Source organism: Lactuca virosa, chromosome 5, assembly GCF_052849685.1.
Source record: "Lactuca virosa cultivar CGN04683 chromosome 5, Lactuca_virosa_CGN04683_v6, whole genome shotgun sequence".
In the NCBI taxonomy this organism is placed as follows: Eukaryota; Viridiplantae; Streptophyta; class Magnoliopsida; order Asterales; family Asteraceae; genus Lactuca; species Lactuca virosa.
This window is the reverse complement of record NC_136430.1, coordinates 181,173,495-181,192,286: the sequence shown is the minus strand read 5'-3', so window position 1 is coordinate 181,192,286 and position 18,792 is coordinate 181,173,495.

Sequence of the window (18,792 nt, the reverse complement as noted above, 5' to 3'; positions counted from 1 at the left end):
AAACCTAATAAATTATTTCGTTTTTCATGGTGGAAATTGGTGAATCATCATTCACCTACCTTCAAATATTTTATAGCTTGGATTACGGCATCCCTCTTCTAAGTTATAAAATAGTTTGTTGGGTCCTAGCCATAATATTTCATATTGGGTGTCATATTAAGGACTTTAAATCAACTATCTTGAATATCTCCCAAAAAGATGTCTGGTCTAGACATTTATGATCTTCCCAAATCTCTTGAAACAAGCTTTCCTAAATGAAGATGATGTCCCATGGATATCATACTTCTTTCACCTCCTCCAATTATTCTCCCTAACCCACAAGTTCCTAAAAAGTTTAAGGTCACTCAATCCCTATTGGCAAGGCAAGGTCTAGGTGTGATCACATCTTGGAGATGTAGTCACATATTGACAAGCCGGGAGAGTTGGGTGTCAAAGTTTTGAGAAAGTTGGTGGCTCAACTACTTTCTAAGTCACATAGTGAGTTCTTTTGGGAATCCTATGAAACAGACTAAGACAAGACCCTTAATGATCTTATCTATTTGCTAAGATCAACTTCCTAAAATGCTATGGACATTGACAATGATGACATTGGATATCCAGTAAAGCTCTCTCTTCCCAATGGAAAGGGATCGGCCATAGTCAACTCGGTTGACCCAATGGTAAAGAGAGAGGCGAAGTCTGAGATAGTCCCATTATCAAGGGTCCATAGGTAAGTATTGCCAAAGGAAGGGGCATTGGTTACGAAGCTGCCAAATTTACCTAAGGATGTTAAAGTCAATAAGTTTGGCTCTACTTCAGGTAAAGTCCATTGTCTAACTCTATTAAGTACATGCCGATTCTGATCGCGAAGATGGATTTCAATCGCATGGTTCGGTGATCAGAATTTTGGGCTATTCCTTAAGAGTTATGATATTTATATTGCTTAGGAATAGATAACAACAAGGTTTTCATATGGATTGTAAAGATAAGTTTTTCCGCAAAGTTTTAAAATAAAAGAAAAAGGTTTTGATTTTATTTATTTTAAGTATCCTTATAATGGCATTTGTGAAAAGTTGTTGCTTATAAGATTCCATTGATAGCAATATTGGAAAAATGGATTTGATTCTTTCGGTTATGGTAGTGTCTAATATTACCAAATAAGGAAAGATTCTCATCACCCAAGGTTCAATTGGACCGAAACTTGGAATCATGCAAGTTGTATAGTATGATGAATGAGAACTTTTAGCTTGGAAAATTAAGACTAATTCCTTATGTAAATAAGGAAAGGACTAAGGGATCGAGTACACATTCTTGTGCACTAGTCAAGTCCACCACAAAAGATCAAGAAGACTATTCGTCATGATTTACTTAAGTTCAGTAAATATGGTTATACTTATAAGTTTAAGTATAAGTCTGTAGCATTGGAGAAGTTTCAATGTGAGACAGAACGAATAAGAAGAATCAAAGTATGGCAGAAAGATAAAAGTTTCTCAAATATGAGAAGATGGGAGAGTACTTTAGTATCATGTTTATGATCATCTTAATGATTAAGATACCATATCACAATTGGTCCTCTAAAGTCATCTTAGTGCATTCTTATGACTAAGAAGAGGAGTCATGAATTGTTGAAATGGTTAAATCAAAAAGATGAGTCATACTTCGTTCCAAAACAATTCTTAGAGTCATACTCCAAGATTGTAACTTGAGTGACATATCTTAAAGAGGGTTTGTTAACACTAGTCAAATGTAAGAGTAAAAGGTTATCTACTCTTGTACATTTGAAATTGGTAAGTTGTGATGTTTTGGATAAAACAGAGACCAACTTAGGCCAATTGTGTAAAGTGTTAGTCTTGATAAAGAATCCGCACTATCTCTTGAATATTTGACAAGGGAGTCTTATATGTCAAGAGGACAGTGGGAGTCTTAAAGCTCTTGAAAGTTTCAAGACTTAATCAAGAATAAAACCTAAAGTCCTTCACTAGCACACGACTTGAGGTTTATAACCTATCGTGTTGAAATTTTTGTGCCTATTCAAGTTGGCTTTGCATAGGAGTTCTGAGAGTTCTCAATTGGTTGCACAACTACTTGGAAGCAATGGTAGGCACCTGAGCTGCCAAATGGCAAGAATTTAAGATTGCACAAGTTTAATCAATATGAGTTTGGATTTGTCACTAACCTTGTCTTGTGATTACGGTTTTAACAAATTCACATGGATAAGAACACATAAACTATTAAATCTAAGTGTCATAAGGTTTCTCTCCGATTCATGAAAATGATGGTGAGGAAACACTTTCACTAAGTAGATTTTAGCTAGATAGCAATTGTGATATTTGCATTCTCAAAGTCGTTAGTGGAGCGTGTGTGGTTTACCGGCACACTAACATGGACTTGTGAGAAGTGGCAAAGGTCTAAACAATTGAGACTATGATTACGGCATCCCTTTTCATAGTTCTAAAATTGTTTAGACACACATGTGAGCTATCTAAGAGAGGTGTATGATTTTGATAAAGTTTTATCAAAACAATCTAGTATCAGAAATCTGAACTTTGGTAAGAAAGTCAGCTGATTTCTGAGTACATGTCAAAGCTAGTGGGAGCATAAGTGTTGTGCTAACAATCATCATGTTAGTGGGAGCATGATAATTATGACAAAGGTTGCAAGTTAGCAATGTTAATTATAGAAAACAAAAGTTTCAATTCGTGAGGTTGCAGGGGTTGAAAAAGTTGTTTTGCTATAATTAAGGGAGAAGAAATTATACTTCATTTCAATTCTAAAAGCTTAGATTGAGATTTTAATCGTATTTAATCAAGGATATATATATATGAATTTCATGTTGGAATGGCTCAACATAAGGAAACTCTATATATGGGTCCATTATTTGCGTTCTAAAATTCGATTATGATTACGACATCCCTTTTCATAATCTGAATTTTGAGAACTTGGCAAATTGAAATGGAAATATTATAGCAAAAGACTGGTTTAGTCTTTATGTGAGACATCATGAATCGTGTCCCATATGCTTCAGATATAGGATCGATTACATGTGCTATATTCATCCTTTCTAAAATTTTCCAAATGCCTGGGGCATTATGAAGGGAAAAGGTCTAGAATTGGATATGACTAAAATGATTAAGCAATTGTCGAGGATAATCTAAGGTTTACCAAAGATTGGTTGCTCAAGGACAGTTGGAAGTATAATGTTAATTCTGGTAGGACCATATTGACATAATCTGTAAGGAGGCAACTCTTGTTCAGAAGTGATAGTCAAAATGGAATATGGAAATGTTTCAAAGTTAGAAATTATTCAATCTGTGTAAAATTAGGAAACTTAATGAAAGAAGGATGTTTCCAAGGAGCCGATCTCCTTTGGAATGCTCTGTAATGATTGTTGTCAAGTCTTTCTGACTTCGTGCATAATCATTAAGAGGATCAATGCATATAAGTTTAGAATCTAACAGATTTCAGTAAATGGCATGAATTTGGAATTCTTGCATTTACAGTAAGGATTTGGGACTGTGAAAAGAGGATCATTGGAGTGATGTTCAATTGATCTATTTTACAAAGTAAAGATCATAGACAAACATAGTATGCATACTTGGTGTATGGCATGACTAGTGTTTAGAAAACATAGTGTACATGCTTGGAGCATGGGACAACTATTGTTTTAAATTCAAGTATAAAGTTGATAAAACCAAAACAATGAATAATGAGTAATCAGTATGGTGATAATTAAAGTGTTTATTTATATTCATAGGGTTTGATACCATATTTGATTCATTTATTCTTGTGTTTCACTTTGCATGTTTTGACTTCCAGAATAACTAAGTTGCTCTTCCTGAATGATTAAGTTATTCAAACCATCCACAGTCGGTCATATGTTGGAAGTAGATATGAATCAAGACTGTCATGGGTTGGTTTGTAGAGGTCCAAGTTGGTGGACAAAGTGGTGCTACAACACTCATGAGTGCTCATAAGTTCCGAGTATTGGATTCAACCCGCGCTCATTTGAATCACTTCATGGATTTTATCACGAGTGATCATGAGACGATAATATCTTATATTCTTCAAACCTAGAGATATGAGTTGTTACTATGAGTTGGTTATACATCGATTGCACGAAAACGCACTGGTAACTCGATGTTATAAAACGTGCCTTTGTGTATGATTCAACAAGTAGTAGAACAAGCCATATGAGTCGAAGTTTATCCATTCCTTTTACCTTCAGGATAAAAGCGATATCTGTGGGCCCCTCGATGATTTAAAGATGATACATGTGAGTGCTTGGCCAAGCTAGGACTGATTTGATTTGTTCAATCAGTCAGTAATCATGGGAAATCGGGAAACAACAAATGGACAGAGAGAATGATTGATAATCCATGTCTCCGTCCATATGATATCTAGAATGGAGGAATATATGATCCCTTATCTAATGGACAAGTCATTGACAAAGGTCAGAGTTCATCGACAAGGTCAGAGTTCGACATAAGCTTTTGAGAGCTACGATTGCTGATCGGTTCCTGAAGTCATACGCAATAATAGTTTTAGACTTATCCAAGTGGGAGACTGTTGGATTAATGTCTAAGTCCATAACTATAATTGGTAAGACTTGACCCGACCCGGCATGGTCCATTTGGGTTGCATGGCATCATGCATTTGGATAGACTATAATGAGAGAAATAACACTTAAGGTTGGTTAATATATTATATGTTCTAATATATTAATAAGGTTATTTAATTAGTATTGATCAAAAATTAATTTGGAATTAATTAAGTGATCAAAAGGAGACTAATTAAATATATGGGTTGATTGTGTAAATCATTCATTCTTATATATGTGGGCTTGTGATCCAAGATTCCTTATGTTGGACTAAGTCCATGGGGTGACCCATGGATACTCCATGGAGGTTAAAATCCATGGAGCATAAGGAATGGGTAAAGTTATGAGTTACATGGTGTAACCCTAATAGCCACCATATAAAGGAATCCCATGGCTCAAGAAATCGTGCACTAATGTGTGAGTGTGAGGGCTAGACGATTTCAAGGAGTGTTCAAGTTTCTCTCAAGTTATTCCAAGTGTATTTGGTGTTGTGTGAACCATTTGAGGTGTCACACTTGGGGCACTAGGCACTCAAGCTTCATGAAGACATTCTACATCAAAGAGGTATGTATTCTATCTTGTTATATTTATTATTTTGTATGCTAGATTAGGATAATACCTTAGATGTTCATAATTGTATGTATAATAGAGAAAACATAGATCCAAGGTATTTAGGGTTGCATGTACACTTAGGAGTGTTAGAATGCTCATAACCCAACACTCACTATGTGACTTAGAAAGTGATTGAACATCCAACTTTTTCAAGACTTTGACACCCAACTCTCCCAGCTTGTCAATATGTGACTTCATCTCTAAGATGTGATCACACATAGACCTTGCTTGCCATTAGGGCTTGAGTGACCTTGAACTTGTGGGTTAGGGAGAATAATTGGAGGAGGTGGAGGAAGTAAAGTTCCAAGAGATTTGAGAAGATCTTAGATGTCTGAACTAGACATCTTTTGGGAGATATTCAAGATAGTTGATCTAAAGTCCTTAATATAACACCCAATATGAAATATTAAGGCTAGGATCCAACAACCTATTTATAACTGGAAGAGGGATGTCGTAATCCGAGTTATAAAATAGTTGACGGTAGGTAAATGACGATTTACCAATTTCCACCATGAAAAACGAAATAATGTAATTAGGTTTTTAATTGGATTTGAAACTCCTAGATCTTTTGAGATTCATTGAACTTTTCAATGGCATGTTTCAATCTCGAGTGTGCCCTTCAGGTTTTGTGACTGGGATGCCGAGGATCACAAAACAAGGTGTGAAGTAACCATGCAAATATACTTGGTACCCTTAATATTTACCCCTAATCGATGTGCCGGTTAACCACACGAGCTCCACCGATACTATGATAAATATTAAGTTACCCTTTGCCTACTTTGTTAAATCCAGGTTAGTGTGCCGGTTAACCACACACGCTCCACTAACGGTTTAAACAAAGTGCAAAGTGTAATTTCATGGATTAGCACCTTATTCACATTTTCCTAAGTAACTAAGATTGGGAATTTATAAGTGTTTAGTTACTTAGTATTTATCATTAATACTTTTAATGAAGGGAGAATTATAGTCCTTGTCCTACCCGTTCGGCTAACGACCCTCCACCAGTCAAGGAAGCGGTGGGTGAGAGTGGACACCCATTAAACTGCCATTTTATAGGCAGTAACCTTATACCCCCCTTATAGACCGGCTTCGTGAATGAGGCCTACTAACGGTAAGACTGACTTGCTCTTATACATATATTTATTATTAACTTATAATACTATAAAGTATAAGGGTTGAATTTTAACTTTTAAAATTCTAAGGGCTAACTTGGAATTAAAGTATTCATGGGGAAAACTTTACAAATTCCAAAACTTGAGGGCAAGTTATGAAAATTAAAAAACTAATTAATTCCATAACTTATGTGTTTAAAGTAGTTTTAATTAAAAAAAACTCTTCAAGTTCCATAACTTGAGTACAAGTTATGGAAGACTTTAAACTAATAAAAGAATGTAACTTTTCTTTATTTTTGTAACTTATGGAAGTAATTAAGGTTACACATTTTATCATTTAATGAAGTGACTCTTGAACCTCCATAACTTGAGGACAAGTTATGGAGTCATAAAACCATTTAATGAGGACAAGACTCTTCATTTTTGTAACCATTGCCAACTTTTTATGAGTTTTATGAAACTTAAATGTGACTTGTCATATAACTTGAGGACAAGTTACAAAAACACACTTTAGAATCAACTCTTAGATTAAAATGGATTGAAAACACATAATCAATTAACTTTTCTATTAATCTAATAAACTCATATGAACGAAGATAATTCACATCAATTTTTTTTTCAAGTAATTAGCATAACTTTTAAACTAATACAATTCGATTTTTCAGCTAATTTTGCAAGTATAACAAGAAAACAAGCCTTGGCTCTGATACCACTGATGGGTTTTGAGCATTCTAACACTCCTAAGTGTACATGCAACCCTAAATACCTTGGATCTATGTTTTCTCTATTATACATGCAATTATGAATTTTCCAAGGTATTACCCTATCTAGCATACAATACTTGATACTTGGGTAATCAAATGGATAGAATACATACCTTTGTTTGATGTAGCTTGTCTCCATAAAGCTTGAGTGCCTAGTGCCCCAAGTGTGACACCTCAAATGGTTCACACAACACCAAATGCACATGGAATGACTTGAGAGAAATGGAACACTCCTTGAAATCGTCTAGCCCTCATATTCACACATTAGTGCAGGATTTCTTGAGCCATGGGATTCTTTTATATGGTGGCTATTAGGGTTACACCATGTAACTCATAACTTTACCCATTCCTTATGCTCCATGGATTTTAACCTCCATGGAGTATCCATGGGTCACCCCATGGACTTAGTCCAACATAAGGAATCTTGGATCACAAGCCCACATATATAAGAATGAATGATTTACACAATCAACCCATATATTTAATTAGTCTCCTTTTGATCACTTAATTAATTCCAAATTAATTCTTGATCAATACTAATTAAATAACCTTATTAATATATTAGAACTTATAATATATTAACCAACCTTAAGCTTTATTTCTCTCATTATAGTCTATCCAAATGCATGATGCCATGCAACCCAAATGGACCATGTCGGGTCGGGTCAAGTCTTACCAATTATAGTTATGGACTTAGATATTAATCCAACAAAAGGTCCCAGAAAGAGACCCATGATTTCTGATCATCGGATGAAAGGTCAGCAGGGCCGAAGTCAGTGCAGCACGTACGGGAGAGTGTGCAAGGGAGTTTGTCGCTCCAAGGGTTTAGGCTGCTACAGGTGTGGCAGGGTTGGTCATGTCTGCAAAAGGTGATAAGGATCCTTGGGTATATTCAGATCTTTTCAATGTCAGTTTGGTATGGTGATAAGCGCCTAAGAACGAAACTCAGATTCAGGTTCCGGCTCAGGAGCAAAGTCTGAACCAGTCGATGCGTGATCACAGAAGTTCATCTCATCGGAGATTACTTGCAGAGTTATGGGAATGGACATTAGTAGTCTTTCGTTCAGTCAGGGAAAGGACTTTGGGAGACCCCGGGAGTCGTCTCGGGGCCTTTTGGGCCAGACTTGTCGCGGGGAAGTTAGGGGTTCATTGGAAACCCAAGGTTTGTGGATCCTTAGAATCCTAAAAAAAATAAGTTCCTATGGTAGTTCCAGTCATCAAGACCAGGATTTTAACAGATGTTTGTGGGTATGCTATTATTTTGCTATTTCAGAGTGGGTATTGGGAAATCTATACCGCTTTAGAATTTTGAGAGAGTTGGATAAGTCAGACCTCGAGTCGGTTGTCTGTTTTTGCTTGGGTTTATCAAGGATTGTTATATGCCATCCTGCATGCCAAGAAGTCCTTGAAGAACCTACAGAGGAGTGTATTTTGTGAAATGGGCTCCACGTATACCGTTCTCATCCCGGATCTTTGTCGGGATCTGTGCAGGAGTATTATTCAGAGAATATTGGGTCATGATTAGAACGATAGTTCTCCAGTGAAGTTAGAGTTCAGTGGCGCTGCAAGATTGGGAGTGAGGACGAGGATTCGTCAGCCGGAGTGAGAATTAAGGCCTATAATGGTCAACATGACAGGTGGATTAAGGTGTCAGACTGGACCAGATTTCAAAAGTACTCTTCAAGAATTCAGAAATGGGCGATCTTGAGGTTTGACTGATAATTGATCGTCAGCATTGGTAAACTCAGGTTGTTGATAGTGGACTATTAGAAAGTAAGAAGGATTGGGAACCCTCCAACTCTCACGTGATGTGAAGACTTAGCTGAAGCTAAGTGGGGGAGAATCGATCCGGTATCTAGGAGCAGAAATAGGTGTGAAACTAGGATGAGTTTTGCATCCTCGTCAAAAAGGAAGGCGGCCGAGTGGCCGTCTAGTTTGAGGGTTGGGTAAGTTGGAAGTCTAGAAAATGTTCCAACATTTGGGTCACACTTTTCCTTGGCATCAAATAGCAAGTTTTGGGAACCGGGTTAGAACTCCAGTTAGGACTCAAGTTCAGTGCGTGTTAGGTCGAGTGCGTATTCGACCAGTGTGGAAAGTGTTGTAACATTGCGGGGGTAGCCGTATCATTCACTAACGATCAGGTAGTATGGAAAGTGTTGTAAGACTGCGGGGGTAGCCGTAGCATTCACTAGCAATAGATAGTGCTTGAGTGATGTAAGTCTGTGGGTGTAGCCGCAGCCTTCACTTGGTTGGTAGATAGCATGAGCGCGTTGTTAGGACGCGGAAGGAACAGTAGTACCCACCAGTTCAGGTGTAGCAGTAAGGATATGGAAATCCACTGAGTAGATTTCGGAATTACCTAGAAGGATTAGATCAAGTTGAGTCAGTGATACGACTGTAGGAGTGCCACTACAGTTGTGGGATCAGGGAAGCAATGGACTGTATAAGATTGCTTGTGATATAAGGCTACCATCGGTTAGGTAGCAATCAGTTTTAGCCTGTATTTGGTGACGTCAGGATTAGAAGTATGGACCCGATCGGTCAGATTAGGAGGTTGTTAGAGTCGCAGTGGCATGACAAGTAGTGGCAACTAGTTCTAGAGAAGGATTTCGTTCAGAAGTCGTGTGAGATGACTAAGTGGGAGTCCTTTTGACTCCGCAGCCGGGCTGGAACCTGGTATTTCAGACGACTGATAGATGAATTGAGGCCAGGGAGGTCTCCATAGATTTTGGGAAGCAACTATGTGGCAGCATACTACTTCAGGTAGTTCAGTGTTCGAGTAGTTTCAGCGTTTGGGAAGTGTTAGCATTTGTGCTTCAGGTTGCAAGTACGGACGGAATAGATAGATGATTTGAGGAGAGACAAGTCACTCACAGCAGGAATATCTGAGCCTTGGCCAGGTACGAGTGATTTCCAGAGATAATTAGGTCTGTGACCCTGTTTTATAGTGGGAACCTCGAGCTATCAGGAGCTGAGTAGCCTGTTGAGGGATAAACGGGTGGGACTGGACGATAAAGATTCAGTATGAGTGGTCTGCCAGGGGATCAGATAATCTCAAGACAGCATATACAGACGGAGTAGATGTGATCTTGTCACAAGGAGTTCGCTTCCCTGCGGATGTTAGGGCTTTGCGAAGACTGGTCACGGCTACCCTGGGAACACTAGGGTGTACCCAGGATGGTGACCATGTTACTTGAGTGGTTTGGTGCATGCGAAATGGTAAGGAATGATTTTGAGGACGAAATCTAATTTAAGTGGGGGAGAGTTGTAACACCCTGTTTATTTTTTAAATAAATAAATAAATAAATGAATGAATAATAGCCCTAAAATAAATAATTGAAAGTTTAGGGGGTTAAAAGTGTGAGTTCCGTAGTAAAAATTTTATGAAGACAGGGGATCTGTGGTAATTATTTGGATTTAATTTGAAAGGAATAGAGGTGGAAGGGCTGAATATGTCATAATTAAGATATTAGGGGCTAAAGGGGCAACAAAGAGAGCTGAATTGTAAAGATTTTAGAGGTTGGGGCTGTTTGGTAATTTATGGGACTTAAATTGTAAAGGATCTCCATGGATTGGGTTGAAAGTGTAAATATTGGATCACATTTTTAAAGAAAAGGGAAAGGAGGGGCTGAACTTATTTGGGGGATATAAACCCGTCACCCCCAGTTCTAACCCTAACCCTAAGGGTTGATGACAGCCGCCATCGCCGGAGTCCTCCAGCCGCCACCTTCTCCATTATCATTCCCAGCCGACCACCACCCTACTCTTTCTCGCTTCTCCGACCGCCGAAGTCACCACCGCAAGCACTTGATGCCGGTGAGCATGTTTTCCGTCGTACCACCCTTCGCCGACAACGACAAGGCCGCCACCTCCTGCCTCGTAGTATTCACTTCTTCCTCATCCCTCGCCTATTCGTGACGTTGCATTGCAGCCAGTGGGAGTTCCCTACCCTAGCTGACACTATTGGAGCCCTATGACAACCAAGGATCGGCGTCGCCGTCCCACTGTTACGTGGTCGCTGCTACTTCGCCACCCAAACGCCATAGCCGCTGCCTGTAACGTCGTAGGCGACCGGGAGGGGAAACCGTCGAGAGTCGGGGATGGGTTTTAGGCCGTTGCCGGTGTCAAGTTGTTGTTGTTTCCACCGATTATGCTGCTGCCGCTGCTGCCCACCACAGGTGGGTGTTGGGTTCGATTTACTAGCATGGGACGTGTGTGTGTGTGGGTGTTTCTACTGCAGTGCATACCGTCTGTGAATGTGCCCGGGGCCAGAAAGCTTGGAAAAAACCACCATGGCGGCCGACCATGTTGGCTGTCACTATAAACAACTATTCTGCCACCACCCGCCACCACGTGGTGGTGGTTATGTGTGATATTTAGTGTGTGTGTGTGTGTGTGTGTATTATTGAGTTGTACATTGTAATGGTGCCAAAAATAATAAAAGAAACCCTAATCACCACCGTATGGTGGTGGCTGCCGCCACCAGCCGCCGTGTCGGGTGGCGGTGTGCTTGTCTTGTGAGTTTGATTCGTTTGGGGGTGCTTGAAACCCTAATGGGCCCAATGAAGCCTAATGGGCCTAAGGAAAACCCTAATGGGCTTAATGATATTCTTTTGGGCCTAATAGGCCCAATAAAGCCCTAATTAACCTAAAAGCCCAACAAATTGATAAATGGGCTAGTATTGGGTTGGAAACCCTAATTAGGGTTTGGAAAACCATTATGCTAATAAAACCCTAATTTGGGGAATTAATCGGGACACACGGGAATTATGTAATAATTGGAGATATTAAATAATAATCATTGGCAAAAATTAATCTAAGCAATATTGGACTTAATAGATTAAGTCCTTAGTGGATTTAGTCCCTAATGGGTTAAGTAGGAAAACTTAACCCTAATCGTCATTTTATGTGAAACCCTAATTTCATTTGGGCTTTATGTTGGGCCTTCCTATTGGGCTTTGGTAATTGGATTATAAATGAGCCATCCAAGAATAATCATATGCACCAGAATATGTTGTTGGGCTTAGGGTAAGGCCCATATGAGGGGTTAGGCCTAATTTGGAAAATCCGGCCATAGATGGGCCATAGTTGGGCCTAGATGATTATGAGATATTGGGCCATATGTTGGGCTTTGATTTCCTAGTTGACTTTGGGCCTATGGATTGGGCATTGGGCTTGCATAAAGACAACTCTGGGGTAATGTAGTAATCATCCAAAGTATATACTTATGACTATGTAGTGGAGCCCATTATTAATTGGGTGTTATTTTGGTGTTGACAGTTCGGGAATCTATCATCAAGCAGCTGGAGTTGAGTCTGCGGGACTTCAACAGTGTAGGATTGTGTCTACGGGACTTCAGCAGTGTGAGGTGAGTTACCTTCCAGTAGGGGTGGGTCTAAGGCCACAATGCCAACCCACCAACAGGGGTAGTTGGTAGATAATTGTCTTTGTGATAATTATCTTGGTATGCTTATGTGATATGCATATGTGATATGCCTATGTGATATGCTATGTGTGTCAGTGGTAGTAGCAGGGAATAGCTCTTCCCTGACTCGGTCGTTAGGATCGAAGGGTAGGTCAGTACCCCAGAGATGCCTGACTGTATGATTATATCCTGTTATTATATGATAGCGGTAGGGGGTGAAATAGTCCCCGGTTAACGGTTGAAAGATACCTATGGCAGATACCGGTTGAAAGATACCGATGGCGGATACCGGTTGAAAGATACTGATGGCAGTTACCGGTTAAAAGATACCGAAGGGGTATACAAAACCCATGCAATGCTTATCTTTCTGTTTATGATATGATAGTATGTGATCATCATGTTTATGATGTTAGTACGTGATCAGCATGTTTATGATGTTAGTACGTGATCGGCATGTTTATGATGTTAGTACGTGATCAGTATGTTTATGATATATTATTATGTGATAGTGGTAGGGGTGAAATAGTCCTCGGTTACCGGTTGAAAGATACCGATGGCCGTTACCGGTTGAAAGATACCGATGATATTATGTGGTATGTGGTATGATGGGGGAACTCACTAAGCTTCGTGCTTACGGTTTTCAGTTTTGGTTTCAGGTACTTCATTTTAAGGAAAGGAGCCGGCTCGATCGCAGCTCATCACACTATGGGTTTTCGCACATGAGATCTTTGGGATTACACTCTGATATTGTTTTATGATAACATGTTTTGATTATTTCTACCTTGGTTTTGAAATGACATGATATTACAGATCTTTTCTTATACTGATGGTTTTACAATAACGTAATCAAAAAGAAATTTTTGGCCTTGAATTTTGGGATGTTACAGTCCGACTACGATGAGTATGTTCAGTGGTCCAGAGAACCAAGTTCGATGTACAATATGACTTAAGCCAGAAGATTGAAGTGAAAGATAGTCGAAGCGGTTAATAGAAGTATTGCGCTCGTTGTTAAAGAAGCTTGTAGCTAGAAGTGCTACATGCAATAATGTGCAATATACGATGATAGGTCATTAGAATATTGATGAACCAATGAATCGAGTATAAAATGAATCAGAGTTAAAATTGAAGTAGGAATGCGAGATTGAACAACGGATGTAAATATGATCTTCTTTCAGCTCTATTACACTTTCGAATGTCTACAGAGTACAAAGACAGGTCTGTAAAAACTCTTATCTAACTCTAGTAAATATCCCTATTTATAGGGAACAGAAAGCGTACAAAAAATATACTAAGGCATAGACACTTAAGCTTCGTATAAAAGCGCCTTAGTAAAATAGATTACAAAACATACGAAGAGTACCAAACACACTTCTACTAATTACAACAAATTTGACCCTAACAATCTCCCCCTTTGTAATCATAGTCGAACATCTTAATTTGTTAGAAGCTGGATGGAATACAGCATCACTCTTCGAATTTCCGTGTACCAGGATATTATTTTCGTTAGCTCTTTCTTATCTCCTTCATTGTTCTTCTTACAATGATTCATACGAACAATTAAGTTCGTATATTGAGACGTTGCATATCTCTCCACTTCGCATGCCTGAAACAAAAAACGTTTTGCTTTTCCAGCCTTGTCCTTTCCTGCAAAGACTAACCCAAAAGGCTTCAAGCAGATTTCCCCATCACCATACTTTTTCAAATCAGCTTGAGTCTTTGTAGGTGCCATTGGAGCTTTTATTTCCATACCTTTAGCTGTAGCTAACTCCACATCAGTTAGAGCCAAGCACTCATAATAATTTTCGATGAAAATCTTGATGTGAGCAACCCCAAGCTTAAATTCATCAGGTTCAGTGTTTTGAAGATATGAAAAAGATTTGTCTTTCAGAATCAATGCAACTTGTATAAGATCATACAAGTTCATTAATGGAAAATCTGCAATAGTGAAATCACAAATATTTCCATTTGCCCTGGCCACTACGTATTTGATATTTTGGACTGTGTTTTCGAACACCACATCCTTCTTCATACAGATAACTTTCTTGATCTTCACCAATGACCAAACTTCCTCAGGGGCTTTCGCAAGAACAGAATGAAATTTAATCTTCATGTGAGTACCATCATCCTTTACTTTGAAATTTCCTTCTGCTTTGAATTGTGGCATGATGAACATCATCTCATTCACTGGAAAGTCAAGCTGACTTGTATCAGTATTCGTAACCATGTAACTCTGCTTTGGTTTCTTCTCAAACGAATACATATGATTATATGCAACCTTGGCTTCAATTGTTTCGTAATTGTAGTGTTTGGACGGATCACCTTTGTCCATACCCTTAGGATCACTAGCACGTTGAGTCATTATGCTTTGTATCAACCTTAGCCTTTCATTTTCAACTTCTGCTTCAGCTTTCTTTTCTTCTTTCGATTTTTCCACAACTTTAGTTTTCCCTTTATCTTTCGAATCTGAATCATCTATTACCTCTTTTGTTTTCGAACCACTCCCACTAGTATCAGTAGATTTACCAATCACAATTCCTTTCGAAATTGGTCTTGTAAGTGGCATAGTTGTTACAACTGTTGAAGTAACCGGCCCATCAGATGCTACGATTGGCTTCGTTGTTGGGATCTTCGAAGAAAACACCTTTCCCACAACTTTCGCATCTTCACCACCAGCCTTTGTATCTTCAACTTTTCTTTCTCCCCCTTGCACCCCTATGAAAACAGGTGGGGCATCTGTTGTTGGTAGAAGGCTTGATATACGAGAAAGAGGGGCCAGTTGCTTGTGTAGAATAGCTTCGAATTGTGTGAACTTCTGGGATAAGAATTCTGGAGTAATCAGAGAAGACGAAACTGGCTTGACAGAGAGATCTTTTAACTCCTTCAGCAACATAATCACTTCCAAAAAGTTTTTACTTTCCATTGTAGAAAGTTGAGTAAGTTGAGGACTCAAACTTTCGTACAACATGACAAATTTCGTGACAGCATCACAAATAATGTCAATCTTCTGATTCGGAGACGCATAATCCTGTTGGACACTAGCAATCTCTTTTTGCATATCTTCGTGAAGTTCATGAATCTGCAAATTAACATCCTCCCTGACTTTCTTAACTTCCTGAACAAAGAGAACATGTCTTTCCTTTGCAACTGTCTTTAATTCTTCAAGTCTCCTACAAACTTCGAATTTTGAGAAGTTATTCGTAGCTCATTGTTTTGATCAATATGATCAACCTTTTCCAAAATTGTCGACTCCGAGTCTCTAACCATCCCAGAGACTTTACTCACTACCTTGGCTTCGAACATTTTCAACATCGTATCAACTTCCAAACTCGAAACCGACGAACCACCCCCCATATCAGCTTGAGATTGAATTATGGAATTCAACTTCGTATTCAAAATTTTAAACTGCTTCATCGTCATCAGCATATGATCTGGAAAATCTTCTTATTCATCATCAAACTCTAATTCATCAAACGTGCCTCCAAAACCCTCGTTGTCAGTTTCGGTTTCCATAAGAATGGTTTCTTGAACAGGCGAATTAATTTTGGGTAAATCAGTGGATTAAGAAGAAAAAATGGAAGTAAAGGATTGATAATATTTTTGAATGTAGGGGAATAAGTGGTTGAAGTAATTGGAATGATTTGTGGAGGTAAAGAAACAATATGTTCGAAGGCAATAGAAATAGGATGACCTTGATCTTCTTTCTTCGAATCTCCTTCACCCATAGTGACATTTGCATCCGTATCAGATACGTTTGCAGTGATGCCTGAAGTTCGTACCTCCTCAGGAACTGATTTAGCAACCGAGACTTCGGTTGGTATGACTATGGTTGCTCAGGAGTTGAACTTTCTTTGTTAAGAGTTGCTTCTGGTGTTTCAGGAATTCGTTCATCTTCATCTTCTGTGGACTCAGTGGAGATCACAAGCTTTCTTGTCTTCTTCTTCTTCTTCTGTGAAAGATGTTTGGCCATATCTTCATCCCTTCATTTCTTTGACGATGGAGAAACAGGTGCTCGCATTTCACGAATTAAGACACCTTGATGAGTAACCTGAGGCTTTCGTACCACGTTAGGTGTTGGAGACATGCGTATATGCTTAGACTTCATTTTGATTCTTCAAAAAACACCGGTCTTCGAAGGAATGACCACTTTCTCTTGATTATCTTCAACAACAGGCTCAATCGATTTAGTCTCAGCAACAGACACTTCGTGTACCACTGGCTCTTCAACTGTAATTGACTTCTTCTTTGAAGATTTCGTTGATTTCAATTCCTTGACTTTCTTGTCAGAAGAACCAGGTTCATTCTTCTTCGAACCCTTGGATTTCTTCTCTTCTCTTGGCAATAATTTCTCAGTTTCAACATTAGAATCAATGTTTTCCAAATAAGCCACCAAGACTGAATTCGTAGGATCAACTCGTTTTAACATAACATCAGGAATACGAGCCACAAAGGGAAACTCCTCAGCATTATCTATGACATCCTTCGGATAGTGGTATGTCTGAAAAACAGATTTTTCTTCATCATTGGGTACCAAAATCCCCTCCTTGTTGTAGAAATATTGTAGAATCAAGCTCCAGTACCTCGCACACGAAATACCATGAAGCGCATTCGTGTTTTCTACACTCTTTTGGAATTCCTTCCATAACTCTGTAGAATAATCCACTTGAATATCATAGTATATCCCAATAACCATGGCATATACCTCCATTCATCCTTTGTCGAGACCAACAGTTCTACCAGTTAAACACCTCAGAAAAATCCCAAATAAAAAATTTCAGATACTAGGAAGACCAGATTTCTTGAAATCACTGATCTTGGATAGTTGAGGTTGATAACCCATCTCATTGAACATATGTACAATTTGAGGGAATGAGAAATCTACATATGGTGGTGAATTTGGAATTTCAAGAATTTGGCAAAAGAGTTTCTTGGACAATCTGACCTTTTTGTCATTCACCAAATTGAAAGTAATGGCATCAAAAGCTTTGGAGTATGTAGCTGTTGATCCTGCTTGAGAAAGCCATGACATCGGAACTGAAAACGAACTGAACATTGCCTTTGACAGAACATAACTCTTCAAAGCAACAACTAACATCTTCAATTCTTCAGGGTATTGAGAAACATCGGCCTCCACTTGATAGTTAGTTCATTGAATCTTCATAATCGGTAATGAAGACACATCATCAGTGGCTTGAGAAGGGCCAGTATCGAAATGAGCAGAAGTCGCCATTGTTAGGGTTTGAAAGCTTTGAAGATCAAAGAGAATTTGGGAATTTTTCCTTTGAACACGTAAACTGATAATAGACCCTTGAATCCCCTTTTATATGTAACCCTAGAGTGTGAATTTTGAAGCGAGATGTGCATTTAATGATAATCGACGTGGCACCTTGAAAGTCGTACCACTACTCCGTAAAAGTAGCCATGTCTCAAAAAGTAACTGTCACTTCTCCTTGAAACCCGGACAGAATACCATACGTCATTGAAAAACAGCATGTATTGTTTACCCCAAGAGAATTGTAACCGTCAGAACCCTTCAGATGGAAGTAAGGCTCTTTCACTTTTGGGATGAAAACCGAAGTCATATGCCAGAAGTTTGAAATCATCAACCTGAGTTGGTATTACTCAGAACCTCAAGGATTTCGTGAGTGAAGTGTTCCAAAGAATTTAGACGAGAAGCAATAATAAGAAAAATTTAGGATACTGTGATGTAAAAATATCAATTTGACATGAAGGCAGATAAAACCCCGGGCAAAGATTGCTTCGTTAATCATCAAGGGAGATGATCAACAGCTTGTGTATGTTCCCGTGAAATACAATCGATTACTTGTAGAGAAGTATCGAAGGGCTTCTTTTATAAGGCTTCATGGGTAGCTATAAAAATTTCGTTACATATCAACCTAAACATAAGGTGATAAATTGTAACAGAAATTACTTTTTTGACCAGTGTAGTCAGTGACAAGTTTGCTTTGAAAAATTTTAAGTGACTTTGGATTTCGAATGAAACTCACACGGAAATCATATTCAAAAAAAAATTGTGTTGGATCTTGTTGGGTAACAAACATCATAGGTTTCGAATATTTGATCAAGACCACTCATACGAAATGAATATGATTTGGAGTTTTGAATTTGGGTACTGAAACAAATGTTTCGTGAAAATCTGGAACATAGTTCCCCGTCAATTCCTTTAAAATTTAGAAAATTGGGTTTCACTTTCATCGCCGTCTCATGATGTCAGATCATAAACACAGATTTTTGATATGTTTAAGTCTCGATTGGTTTGATCAGAGATCTCTAGGACATATGTCT